Here is a 12,634-nt window from a genome sequence, read left to right on the forward strand (position 1 = left end):
AAATCCAGTATACTTCCTGCTAACCCCACACTGCCTCCTATTAGGTTGTAGTGTAAAATGGATTGCTTATGGTATGGGGACTGAGTGACCCAACAGTGGGTTTGCCAAAAGAATATCATTTATATATAGGGAAGCTGGTGGCTCAAGGTGGAGCTCTGGTGTGACACAGGTTAATATCTCTGAGGAGCCTTTCTTCATGATTCTTCCCCCTTGTAACATTTCATAAATGCCACATTGTTGGTAACAACACAAGGCCCATGGATGAAGTCATTACTCAGGATTTTAACCCCTTGTGTTCAGTAAGCTTTGTTTTGTGCTCTATCTATAGATTGTAGTCCTTATTCCATTCAATAATTTAACACCAGTTAGGACCTGCTTTAGGACCAAGATTAGAACCATAGTTTCAGCATCCAGAAATCACTTTTAGCTGTTATCCACTTGAGGTAAATTTACTCATTAGCCCCTTTTTCATCAGAGATGAAGCCCTGGTGGGAAAAGAGTCCTGCATATGGAGACAATAGGCATGAATTCAAATTTAAGTCTGAAACTCACTTGTGAGAGGTGACCTTGGGTGAGTCATTTAACTTCTTTGGGCTTCAGTTTCCTCTTGTTAAAGATGGCAGAACTAGACAATCTCTAAGTCCTTTCCAGTTCTAGGACTCAGTTCTTGTTTGTTGTAGTGACAAGTAAGAGGCTTTTAACTCAGAGTCATCTGGGACTTTTAAACCAGCCGTTCTCTCTATTCCCAGCCTTGGGACTTGTCTAAAGAACTGAATCAAGAACTTTATTTTCAGGAACAGGAAGAAGCCTTCACCCTGGGGATCTTTTTCTTTCTTTCTTTTTTATTTTCCTTCAGCTTTGGGAGAATGGAGAGAATGACTGAGGGAAGAAAGGAACTTAAGAGAGGTACTGGGGTGATGGGTCAAAATGAGCAGGCTGGATTTTGGTTACCATGACAACCAGACCAACAATTAGGTGACATTAGCTGTTGATGCTCCCAGTGTCTGAGGGAAAGGGGTGGGGGATGACACTCCACATGTCATCAAAGCTCCCTGTTTCTCTCTTTGCACATTTCTTTACAGTTGATGATGAGTTAATCCTCCCAATGGGGACCTGATGAGGTGGATCAATGCTATTATCCCTGTTAGAGCTCAATATTATTATCCACTCTAGAGCTCATTATCCTATCAGGCCAATTACTCTGTCGTTAAGGTTTCATGTAGGCCCTATTGCAATGATGCACCATTTTGGGAGTGTCATTCTCTGTTTCCTTGGAAATATTGGTCCTATTCTCTTGGGGTATGCTGGAACAAGGGTAGTTTATAGAAAGGAACTATTACATAGCCTGTTAATAGTCTGGGACTGGCAGTCTAAAGAGCTGAGACTCTAGCAAATTCTCTTTAGACAAACAGTATACTCTTTCACCTTTCTGGGACTTGGCTTTCCTATTTATAAAATGGAGGTAAAGTAACTCTCCTCCTTCCTCTCTTCTCCCAGAATTGTTAAGATAAAATGAGACAATACATAGAAAATGAAAGTTGAGATATTTATAGTTTACATATGTATATATAAATGTATATATATGAAAGCTTATGCATAAAACATAAAAGATTTTACATATACAAAATTTTATCTTTTAAAATTACACACAAATATATCAAATTATATATATGCACACATAGATCATGTGTAAATATATAATATATATGCATACACATATATGTGTATATATGTATATGTACATATATACACATAAATATGTACTAATAGGAAAGTTCTTAAGAAATAAATGCACCAAAGAAGTGTCAGGGATTATAACGATCACATTTAGTGAAAGTGGAATTAAGGAAGCATAGGCAAGTAGGCCAACTTTGAATATCTTGAATTTATTGTATACTTTAAAAAAAAGCAAGTGGTATAAAATGAAATTCACAGTTTTATAAACAATCCTCTTTTTGAATTCTACATTGTATATAGAAATGCTCATTTGGAGGCATTTGCTAAGTTCAGAAAAAATAAAAAATTTAAACAAAAAATGGAATTCAAACAAAACTCTTTTTAATCTGATGATCACAAAGTACAAGGTACATGAACATTTTTGGGGATGTGAATTCATCAGGCCAACTGACCCTCTGATTTCCGGCAGGTGTTTTTAAATTTGTATTTTTCAAATAAGGAAACTGAGACTTTGATGAAATCTTACAAATAGGTTGGTGTATTAAGACTGGAAAGATAACGTAATTCTAAAGTCCCATGAACATATTCTAACAGGTCTGGAAAGCAGAAATCAATCCACTGACATTTAAGATGATTGTAGTTCTGTCAAATACTTTGAGTGATTTTAAAAGGCTATTTCGTGGTGGGAAAGATGAAGAAATGGTTACCAGAAGTTACCTGGGTCAGGTCTTTCAAACCTCTCTCCTTTGCTACTTTTAACCTTTCCTCCCCCCTCCCTCTTAATGACCTTATGCAGCCATTTGTTCTTTGGTTGAGATGATTATATAATTGGAAAATTAGGCACCTTGTAACTAACCTTATATATCCAGTATCTGGAATCAGTTAGCTTTGAATTCAAATTCAGCCTCAGACATTTTGTACCTGTGTGATGCTGACCAAGTCACTTAACCTAGGTCTGCCTCAGTTTTCTTATCTGTAAAATGGGAATAATAATAGCACTTGCCAGGGTTTTAGTGAGGTTAAAAGGAGATAATATTTGTAAAGTGCTTTGCAAACTTAAAGTGCTTTGTAAATGCTAATTATTATTAGTTGTAAGTCTTTTGACAAAACTGTCAGCAGTATTAGTGCAAATAGATTAGTGCTATCCTTTTAAAACAAGCTACAACTTTAGCTTGAGACCATTAATCAACCCATCTTCCTGCTGCTCAAAACAATCATACCAAGATAGGAATTCTACTTTCTTACTACATTTCTAGAGGAAGGTAACTCTATGGCCTCTGGAGGTAGCCAGTGGTTAATCTTTCAGGTTGACATTGGTTAATGCCAGTGTGACAGCACTGACTCAGGGCCATGGCCACTAAAAACCAACATGACTTCAACAAGAACAATTCATATCAAAGTAGCCTCATTCTGGTTTTTTTTCAGGATTATTAGACAGGTAGATTAGGAGAATGCTATAAATGCTATAACTGGATTTCAATAAACCATCAGACAAATCTCTCATGCTATCATTATAGACAAGATGAAGAAATGTTGACTTGAAAATACTATAGTTATTTGGATTCAGAATTAGTGGAGAGGATAGACAACAAGTAGTTTTAAATGGATCAGCATTAGATGGTAGCAAAATCTCTAATGGAGCATCCCAGGAATCCTTCCTTGACCTCACAGAGTTCAACATTTTAATTAGTGACTTGGAAAAGGCATGGATGGCAGGTTTATCAAATTTGCAGATGAGACTGGGAGAGAAAGCCAACATGTCAGATTACTTTGGAATGATCTCAATGAGATATAGCAATTGGGTAAATCTAATAAGATGAAATATAATAGAGATAAATGTAACACCCTCCTATTTAGTTCCATAAAAATCAACCTTAAAAGTACAGGAAAACAGAGGGATAGTTAGATAAAATAAATGCAGAAAAAAATCTGAGCATGTTAGTGGACTGCAAGGTCAATATAAGTCAATGATGTGATACAGCAGCCAAAATGAAAACAAACAAACAAGCAACACTTTGTGAAAGTAGGCTGCAGTGTTCAGAGTCATAGTTTTTTGAATAAAAGAAGTGATAGTTTCATTGTCCTCTGCCCTAATCTGACCATATCTGGAGTATTGTGATTAATTTTGCATGTTATATTTTAGGATGGACACTGGCAAACTGGAACACATCCAAAGAGGCTTACCAGGATGATATGAGCACTGGATTGGGAATCATGCCATATTGAAGATAGGTTAAAGGAACTAACGATGTTTAGCTTTGAGAAGATAAAATAATATTTCTGGAAGATATAATAATTGTCTTTATTTTTAACTAAGTTTAATTGTCAAGCATTTATTTTTTCTCCCCCCTGCTTCTTGACCCTACTGAAAAAAAAGAGAAACCCTTGTAACAAAGATGTAGAGTCAAGCAAAATAAATTCTTGCATTGGCCATGTCCAAAAAGATGTATTTATGTATTTAGTCCATCAATCTCTCCATCAGGAGGTACTGGTCCTTTGAAATTAGGACTGATCATTGCACTGACTGGGTTTCTTAAGTCTTTCAGAATTGTTCTTTTTTACGTGTTATTATAGTATAAATTGTTCTGCTTCTGCCCAGGTTACCGTGCAACAATTCATATAACTTCTTAGGTTTCTCTAAAACTATCTCTTTCACAATTTCTCATAGAATAGTAGTATTCCATCATATTCACATACCATAATTTGTTTAGCCCTTCCACAATTGGTGGACATCCCTTAGTTCCCAGTTCTTTGCCACCAGAAAGAGATGCAATATTTTTGGACATATGGATCCTTTTCTTCTTTCTTTGATCTCCATAGCATATGTCCAGTAGCAAGAGTAGTTGTCTTCAGATATTTGACATTCTGTCAAATGGATGAGAAATTATATTGGTTTAGCTTGACCCCAGGGGACAGGACAGAGTGCAACATGTGAAAGTTGTAACAGATAAAGTTGCCAATAATTAAAGCTATCAAGAAATGGAATGGGATAATTTGGGGAGATAGTGGGTTCCTCATCATTATAGGTCTTCAAGTGGAGGCTCAATGACCATTTGTCAAGGGTATTGTGAGAAAATTCCAAGTCAATTAATTTATTGTTTATTAAGCAATAACTGTGCAAGACTCTATGCTAGATACCGGAGATACAAAGACAAAAATGAAAAATAGGTACACATCAGACAGAGTCCCTTCCAACCCCGAGATTCTATAGTTTTGTGGCTTCTCCCTAAGAGAGGAGGCTCTCCCATTATTGAAGCCATCACCAGATCTTACATTCCACTGTTAGAATTCATTAACATCCCACTGTATATTAATAGTGCCATAAAAGGCAAAGGAGGAGGGAGTATACTGAAGTTGGGTATGGTCAAAAATAGTAAAGAAGTCAAGGGCAGGTATTTATGAATATCACTTGATGCCATACACACTCTTGAAAGTTTCAAGTTTTCGATAGACAAATAATAAAGTATTTACGAGCTCAAAACCATCTCCTTTTTTAAATCTTAGTGGAATATGTGTTGTCCTCAACAAATCTAGAGATAACCAAGTCTCTCCAATCTATTGGCAGTAGCTATATGAACAATTGGATTCTGATCACTCCCAAGGATTACATTTTGTGCACTGAGAAGGGTTACTATTTTAAAATATGCCCAGAGTGGGCAGCTAGATGGAGCAGTGGATAAAGCACCGGCCCTGGATTCAGGAGGACCTGAGTTCAAATCCGGCCTCATACACTTGACACTTACTAGCTATGTGACCCTGGGCAAGTCACTTAACCCTCATTGCTCCGCCAAAAAAAAAATTAAAATATGTCCAGAAGTGCCAATACAAAATCACAACAATAGCAGCTAGCATTTATATAGCACTTAGTATGTGCCAGGCATTGTGCTTTACAAATAGTATCTCACTTGATCCTCCTAGCAACTGTGAGAGTAAGATACTATTATTTTATATATGAGGAAACAGAGGTTAAATGACTTGCCTTGGGTCATGCAGCTAGTAAGTGTCTAAGAATGAATTTGAACTCAGGTCTTCCTGAGTCCAAGCTCAGGCCTCTATCCACTATACCATCTGGCTGTTTTAGCTGCCTAGACCTAAATGTCTGTCATCATAAAGACTGACCTCGATTTCATGATACTTGCTCAAACTATGTCATTCCTAAGGAGGAAGGGAATAATTCATCAAAGTCTGATGAACTGGATCTATGTGCCAAGAGGATGATGATCAGGATAGTGAAACTTCTGAAAAAGAATGCTCTTTGAAAAATAGTTAAAAGGAGCCTGGGGCGGAAAAGCCTTGGGAATAATAGAATTGACAAATTTGATGGTCTTTTCTCAATATTCATTTTTTCTTGACTCTTTTGCATTTTTGACATCATTGGCCATATTCTCCTTGTACATATTACTTCTTGTCTTAACTTTCATGATACTACTCTCTCCTGCTTCTCTGTTCTCCTTTCACACAGAGGGTGCATGGTCACTTGTCATCATGTTAAAGAGGTTCTTACTCCACTGGGCAAAAGGATTGAGCTAGATGACCTTTAAGGTTCTTTACAATTGCAATATTTGATCATCCTTTGCATCTTATAAGCATGAACTTTGGGAAAAAATATTGAATTTGCAGTATATAGATGGGGCAGTGAGACACAAAGCCAGAAAATCAAGTCAACTCTGGTAAGTAAACAGGACAGGAAAAAATGAAATTCCTCTCTTTGAGCATCTTGGGGTCTAGCTGAAGGAGTCATCATAGACATAGCTGGGATAAAAATATCATATTGTATAACGTAATCACTAGGTGATGTGAGTCAGGGGACTACCTCTGCAGGGGGTGCTAGGGTAGTCAGCACACTAGGATGTGTGTTGTTCAGATCAACATAAGTGCTATGTGATTCCTGAGATCAGTGTAGAATAGACAGGGAAGACCTTCTGAAGGAGATGGTCCTTGGGATCCCATCCCCAAGAAAGATATACATGCTGTTTGTAATCTTACTGAGAGACCCAGCTACAAGAATGTGCTAGATGTCTCCATTTATTTCATAGACTTTTCCTTCCAAAATGATTCTGCTTAGGCCTGAAGTCTGAAGATGGAAGAAATTTTGGAGATTGATAGTCAACAGCATTCAATCAATATAACTAACTATAGTCTATTGATTTATTTTCACCTGGTTATTTTTCAGAGTCACATATCTTCCAGTGGAGAAGTACTTAAGCAAACATATATAAGGAAGAAAAACGTGTAAGTTCAGGATAGGACCTCTTAAGCAAAAAGAATGAATTTTGTGGAATTTATATCTTCCTTAAAGTCAGTCTCCTACTGTCCCTTCCCTGGTCATCCCTTATACATTCGTTTTCCCTTCTGTAGATAAAGTGCCCTCCTGCACCTTAGAAATAAATGAAAAGAACAAAAATTACTCATGAATGATCCAAAGCCCTTAGTAATCTTATTTTATTAACTTTCTAAACTTAGAAGCAAAGGCTAATATAGGCTTCCTCTGTAGACATGTTGACACCTCATTAGAACTTGAATTGGGCTAAGATGATAACATCTCTCTTACCTTTCATATCCCCTATTACTAGCTGAAAAGCGTTTCCAAAAAGGCACTGAAGACTGAAAGAAAATGACAAAGTGATGGAGCAGAATGCAGATACCTCATCCTGACTAAGACATTTCCCCAGATGAGAAGGGCAAGCCATGACATGGAAGGAGAATCAATAGTTGGAGACACTAATGTTGCATGGGAAACCCCTTAGCAACTGTTTTTCCTCAGTAGTGGAGACTGAAGTGTAATTCAATTTTTATTGGATTGACTTACATTGAGTTTTATGGCATTCTTGACATTTCTCCTGCTCTTGCCTGTGACTAGCCCATCTTCTCTCACTGTAATACTTTTTCCTTGCTGTTTTTAGTATTGATCTCTTTTAGAGATCTTCATTGGTTATATGTTGCAGTCTCCTCACACTCACCATACTGATTTCCATTACCCTCTCTGTGATATTCGCTTTTAGTTTTGAAGGAAGTGGTGTTCCATGTCTTGTTGCCATGTAGTAAAATGGAAGTGTTTGAAAGACAGGCCTTTGTTTTCATGGGAAGTTTGGGTGAGTAAAAAAGAACTTCACAGGTTTACTTCAGTAGTCTACTTGTGATGCCAGAAGAAAGTTAGGAAGGCCATTGCACATTGGGTGTAACTCTGTGGTGCACTTTGGGGATGACATGGAAAAGAGGGTCATGGGATGGGCAGGTACAGATAGAGACTTTGATCTGCACCAATGGAGGGAACTTCTGAATTGATGAAATCACAGACTCATTTGAATATTTAGAAGTTTAAATGCACAGTTGGTTCTCTCCAACATCTTTAATCTCTTTCCCTCTTTTTCAATTTCCTATCTTTCAATCTTCCTATTTCTTCCAAACTTCTTGCAGAGGTTTCTCTTTTCTTGTTTGTTTTTTTTTAAAGCCCCAAACCCTTCACTCTCTGTGTCTCTGTATGTTTCTCTTTCTCTCTCTCTCTCTTTCTCTCTCTCTCTGCACTCGTAGAATTTGTGGTCTATACCTAATGCTTCCAAGAGATAGATGTTTTTAAAAATGTGATGTGTATGATAGAGGAATTAAAAATCAGTCTAATAAATGAGATTGGAGAATGAGATTAGAGAGGGGGTGACATACAAGAAAGCATGTGAAAAAGATATAAGCTTTTTAGTGGAGAACAAGATCCATCTGAGTCAGTAGTGTAACACAACAACCAAAAAATGAATCTTAGGTTGCATTGAGAAACATCATGTCCAGAACAAGAGATATCCCCTAACCCTGTTAGATCATAATTGGAATATTATATTCAGTTCTAGGCACCATATCTTAGGAAGGACACTGACAAGTTGGAGAGCATCCAGTGGAAGCTCAAAAACATACCTTGTGAAGACTGGTCAAATGAATTAGGGATACTTAGGTTGGAGAAGAGAAGACTGGAGGAGTGTGGTATTACATATGATGAGAATATTTCTAGCAGATTTAGCCCAGTGAAGAATGTCTTAGTGGGTTGTAAGTTCTTCATCAGTAGAAATCTTTACATGGAATATGTATGACTATATGACCATTCTTCTGGGATCTTACAGATAGCATTCCTGTTCAGGTATAGTTTGTACTAGATGACCTGGAGGATCCCTTCTAATCCTGTGTTTCCATCATGCTATATTTCTATTTCCTACTCATCTCTTATTTCTGTTAACTTTTCTTCATTCTGGCTTCTATCCTCATCACTTGACTCTCTTTACTGATCTCTCTAAGTAGCCTCCTTTTCACAAAAGCCAATGACCCCTTTTTGCTCCTTATCATCTTCATCCTCTTTTTGGTATTTGAAACTGCTATTTGTGCATCCAAGGTCTACCACCTCCAGGTAGCTCCTTCAAATTAAACTAGGCTCATCTTTTCCTGAACTCCTGCAACTCCTAGAGTAATTTGGTTGTTATCTTGTTCTTCCCTATGTGAAAGCCTTCTTCCACTTACATCCTGCTTTGGTGCCTTGTGATGGGTTTCTCAAAGGGCACCATCTCACAGGGTCCTAGGAATCAGAGCTGAAAGGATACTTGGAAATCATCTTGTTGAACCCCTTCATTTTGTAGGTGAGACAAATGTGGAGAACAGAACGGGGGTTAAACTCAAGTCTTTCAATTTTAAGTCCAGTACTCTTGGCACTGTCTTATGCCTCTCCCCAAGGATAGCTTCTTTATCCTCCTCTGCCTGTCTCAGGGCTTTTTTTGGGGGGGGGCAATGGGGGTTAAGTGACTTGCCCAGGGTCACACAGCTAGTAAGTGTCAAGTGTCTCAGGCTGGATTTGAACTCAGGTACTCCTGAATCCAGGGCCAGTGCTTAATCCACTGTGCCACCTAGCCGCCCCCCAGGGTTTTTATCATCATGATAATCATGTTTTCTCTTATAACCAACCACAGTTTTTCTTGCTTTCATATAAATCTATTTCTTCTTCTTGGGTCTTTTATGGATATCTAAAATAACTGGGTAGTACTTTCCTCTTTTCCTCATACAAAATAATATCTATAGGTGGAGTCAAGTATGCACATACATGTAATATGTATACACATATGTACTATGTAAGTTATACATATATGAATATGTATAAACATGAAACATGCAGATTTATAATATACATGCAGATATATATGATGAATATCTTTTTCTTCTTTGGAAGTTTTTTTCTGCCTTAAAGGAGAAAAGAGAAGAGACATGTATTGATTTATTATTCTCTGAAAGGTCTTATAAGAATGTTTTTAGTGTAAATAGCCTGTATTGCTTAGTTCCTCCTCACCAAATGCTGGTTATAGAAAAGACTACCACAGATAGTTAGTAAACTTTTTTTTATTAAACATAAGCAATAAACAGAAATTGGGTAATTTGTAAAAAAATTAAAATAGAAGGATGACTACACAAGAGTAAATAAGGTCTTTAGCTGGAAGCAAGTTAAGATCCCAGTTGAAGAATGAATAGATAGAATGATAACCCCAAGGGGAATCTAATCTTAGCAGTCTCTAGGGTTGGGAATAATGGGTATCACAGAACATGGTGGGTCTTCACCACATGTCTGCAGTTCTAGGGAGATTCAATAATTCAAAAGTCCATGTTCACTGTCCCCCCTCCCCCCATGACTGCCTCTCTCAGCAGCCTTTTCTCAAATATCTATACACCTACATGAGTTGTTGCTATTGTTGGCTCAGGGGTTTTTCTGCTAATCAGGAGACATCACCCCCCACCCCCCCCCCCATGTACAAAGCAGATAGCACAAAGGGCTGTTCCTCAGAAACAATGCCAAGCTTGAGAGGAAATGGGGTGACATATAGATAAAAACCCTCAGTCTCACTTCCTCAAGGTCACATAGGTAGTAAGAAGTATAGCTAGAGCTATGACCCTGGTCTTTTGATCTCAAACTGGTGCTCTGCACAACACTTCAGCCTTGCCCCATTTAAGCAGAACCAGTGAACTTCATCCCTTTGGGTGGGAAAATTTCTGGAGAAGATCATCAGGAGACCTGGGTTTGAATCCTGGTACTATCTATATGACCTTGCACAAGTCACTCCTGCATGTAGTTTGCAGTTCAGTGGATCATAACATCTCAGAGTTGTGAGTCCCCTTAGAGGCCATCCAAGACAAAGTGTACCAGGTAGAAAACCTCTGCCTACTCCATCTCCAAGTGTTTACCCTGAAGAGCTCTAAAGAGGAGGAACCTGCTACCTCCTGAAGCAACCCTCCCATATTTAAATGGCTCGTGGTCTGGACAGCTACTTATTTCCTTTACTTGTAATGTGAATGGATGGGTTAGATTAGATATTCTCTGAGGTTCCTTCCAGCTTTAAATTCATACTATTTCATCTAAATCCTAATTGACAGTTTCACAGAGAAGATAATTTGAGGTCCTTTGTTCATTTATCTCATGGGTCTTTGGGAGAAAGTGTGTGTGTGTGTGTGTGTGTGTGTGTGTGTGTGTGTACAAGACACCTAGTGGTAGTTAGGTCAGTAGTTGTATTGCCTACAGGCTTTGGCTGCTGAGACAACACCCAGATAAGAACATTGGGTCTGACACTATAGAGTGTAGCAGGATATGGTCCAGGTTAATCTGCAAAAGTACAATGCATTGAAATGCATGTGGATATATACTGCCAATTCCAAATGGAAGCCTAGGCACAGATTGGTTTTTTTTTGTAAAAACAGGAATTTGAGGTTGAGTTTGAAGTCATTTTAAAAACAACAACCATATTCCAAGGTCATGGATAGAGTGATGGGGGTGGGCCACTGGATCTCTTTTGTCTCTTAGAGCAGGAGGGCAAGAGCTTTGACACCATGCCCCATCAGATGTCAGTCCCTCTCACTGGGATGCCGCGCTTAGCCAGAATAATGTTTTTGACCACCTTTTTGTCCTTTCATCTACTTCAGCTAGTTATGTTGTCACACTGATCTCTGGCTCAGTTCTCTCTGGCTCTAATTCCCCTGGAAAGGTTGCTGTCCAGATGTTTAGCCATTTAGCAAATGTACTTTCCTGATTCCTTGGCAGCATTACTTTCGGTTAGTGATAAATATTTGATGCTGTTAGTACTGTGGAATGCATGGCCAGAAATGACCATAAAGTCTCCTCATGCCTTGCTCCACCCCCACTGATGAGTCCCTTACAGTTCTAATTCCCTTTGCAGCATTCCAGAGAGTCGAGTCATTTAACGTCACAAAATACTAATGTGGTAATTCTCTAGGGAACAGACTGAGAATAGAGACTCTTGGTGTCTTATCCATTACAGTTTCTCTAGGATTCATGTCGAGAGCCTCATGCATTGAAGAAGGAAGGTGTGTGTGTGTGTGTGTGTGTGTGTGTGTGTGTGTGTGTGTGTGTGTGTGTGTGAGAGAGAGAGAGAGAGACTGACTTCAGGGAAAAATTGGGAAATAGGGAGAATTAGTCTTTGGTGTTGTTCCATCCCTTTCCTAGGGGACCTTGCACTTCTTTCGGGAACTCCCATAATGCTCTGTGCTCAAATGCTCCTTTTGAGCCAAGATAACACCTGATTCTGTCAACTTGTTAGAATTCTAGAAACATGGAATTTTAGGGCCCTAAGAGATCATTTGATCCAAGTGCTTAATGTTACAGAAGAAGAAATAGTAGCAAAGAAGGAAAGCAATTTCTCCAGTCACAGAATGAATTGGTGGAATTGGGTTTCTTCTGACTCCCAAGTCCTGTGCTACTTCTACCATTTCATCCTCTTAAATCTATTAATTATCAATTCAACGCAAATGACTCCCTAATCTTTTTTTTTTTTTCTCCAAGGATGGGCCGTGGTGCTCGGTTCTCCAAGGTTTGCATCCCCACCATTCATTCTCGGTGTTTGTAGCAGTAATTAGGGTGTCATCAGCGCACCTTGGCCCTGGCCTCAGCCCCCAGCCCTGCCGGGAAGCAGCCCACTTACACTCGGAG

General features: G+C 38.5%; 1 long non-coding RNA gene and 1 other non-coding gene across 2 annotated transcripts in view; one reads left to right on the plus strand and one right to left on the minus strand.

Annotated features, from left to right (window-relative positions):
* LOC122739738 overlaps positions 1-12,634 on the plus strand; it is a 118,504-nt gene that overhangs the window by 76,258 nt on the left and 29,612 nt on the right. The gene's annotated exons all lie outside the window — the stretch shown is intronic.
* Positions 12,498-12,578, minus strand: LOC122745061. The gene has a single exon (XR_006355354.1). It is a non-coding gene; the product is annotated as a small nucleolar RNA SNORD55/SNORD39 (small nucleolar RNA).

Source organism: Dromiciops gliroides, chromosome 2 (genome assembly GCF_019393635.1).
Source record: "Dromiciops gliroides isolate mDroGli1 chromosome 2, mDroGli1.pri, whole genome shotgun sequence".
Classification (NCBI taxonomy): domain Eukaryota; kingdom Metazoa; phylum Chordata; class Mammalia; order Microbiotheria; family Microbiotheriidae; genus Dromiciops; species Dromiciops gliroides.